The sequence below is a fragment of the Leptonychotes weddellii genome, unplaced genomic scaffold, assembly GCF_054177405.1.
Source record: "Leptonychotes weddellii isolate Sample4059 unplaced genomic scaffold, ASM5417740v2 HiC_scaffold_27638, whole genome shotgun sequence".
In the NCBI taxonomy this organism is placed as follows: domain Eukaryota; kingdom Metazoa; phylum Chordata; class Mammalia; order Carnivora; family Phocidae; genus Leptonychotes; species Leptonychotes weddellii.
In genome coordinates, this window is record NW_027870048.1 from 1 (window position 1) to 1,800 (window position 1,800).

Genomic DNA, 1,800 nt, shown 5'->3' on the forward strand with positions numbered 1-1,800 from the left:
TACAGTTCATTAACACCAAGTAGTGTTTAAAAAGGCCAACCTGGCCAGTAGAAAGAGGAAAGATGCCATCAGCAGAGGGTGGGAGGTAGCAGCCCACCTGGACTGAGAATACACAGACTAGGAGATATTCAGAGTTATCAGAAACCGGAGGAGTCGGTAGGTAGGAAATACAAAGACTGACAGCGTGGCCATATGATACAATTAGGGGCCGGAGAAGGCAGTCCACCAATAAATAACCAGAGTAGTGGCTGTTAGGTGACAACCAAGGTTGAAACGCTATGGATGGGTCTCACGTTTTACTGGGGTGAGGTGAGGATTTTGTGATGCTTGTTGCTCTTGGACCAGCCACATCTCCAATGCAGAAAAGACAGGGACACATCTGGCTCGTGGGATCACAGGTGGTTCTATTGACCTCACTGTACATCCTGGGAAGAGGCTGACAGCACACACCCAGCTCAGGGAAGCACACTCTTCCAGAAGCTTATGTAGAGAAGTGCATCTCCAAACACCATCAGGATCGAGTCACCTGGACCCACTCTGGGAGGGTAAATCAGCACTCAGACACAAGGGCCATGCTCCCTTTCTCAGAAGGGAGTTTTGCCAAGCCTTGGAAGCCACCAAACCTTCCTCAGGGAAATAGGGCTTATGGGAGAAGTTGTCCAAAACTGGGGATGTGAGCCCCCTTGGGGGTTGGAGGCCAATTCTCGTGTTAGGGTGCAGGCGCATTTGGGGAGGTGGTGTATGGAAGTGATCACATCACAAAAGCTGTGACCCTAAGAAGTTAAGTGAAAGAGAAAGAGAAAGCACCCATGGGTGAGGTTGGCACTGAGGGGGTGGGATGGTCTGCTCTTGCAGATCCAGGAGGCCCACACTGTGGAAGTCACCTTCCTTGACCCTTCTCACCAGAAAGTATTGTTCCCATTTTCATGACCTGCTGCTGACAGCTCTGCCTGTTTCCCACCCAGTCCGCCACTGACCACCTTCTCTTTTGACTGGGGCTGCCTGTATTGGACCCAGAACATCCACTTAGCACTTACTCAGCACATACTCAGCAAATCGTTCTGGTCTGTTGTCTTCTGTTTCCTTGAGAAGAAGGAATGTTTTAGTCCTTCTTCCTTGCCCCTAGTAGGCAGAATCATCCCAAATAGAATCTTCTAGCAATCATTCCTATCTATAATTTGCAGAATGGATCTTGAAACGAAGCCTAATCAAAACATAAACATGGACTTCCGGCCGCATTAGGCCTTCCGGGGCGGAGGTCACCATGGCGGCGTCCTGAGCTCGGCTCGGCCTCCGATCTGTGAAGCAGGTTCGGGTTCAATTCTGCCCCTTCGAGAAGAATGTGGAGTCAACGAGGACCTTCCTCCAGGCGGTGAGCAGCGAGAAGGTCCGGTCCACTAACCTCAACTGCTCGGTGATTGCGGACGTGAGGCACGACGGCTCCGAGCCCTGCGTGGACGTGCTGTTCGGAGACGGGCATCGCCTGGTTCTGCGCGGCGCTCACCTCACTGCTCAAGCAATGGTCACAGCCTTTGCCTCCCACATCCAGGCCAGGGCTACAGCGGGAAGCGGGGACAAGCCCGGCGCTGGTACCGGGCGCTGACAGCGCAGAAAAGCCCAACAGTCAGATTTTAGCTTGGGATCGTTCGGATACCTACCTAAGAAGAGCTTGAGAGACCTCATCACTCGAATCACCGTCTGAAGGGACACGGAGCGCCAAAAGAGAGAGCGAGAGGGTCCCGTGATTACTGATAAACCAACGTTTCTGGAACGAGACACGATCAGATAGGGGTCTGGACA

The 1,800-nt window shown here is 52.5% G+C and overlaps 1 pseudogene; it reads left to right on the forward strand.

The window, feature by feature from the left end:
- Positions 1–1,264: 1,264 nt before the first annotated feature.
- On the forward strand, positions 1,265–1,722 carry LOC145718999 (large ribosomal subunit protein mL53 pseudogene; annotated as a pseudogene).
- The last annotated feature ends 78 nt before the right edge of the window (positions 1,723–1,800 follow it).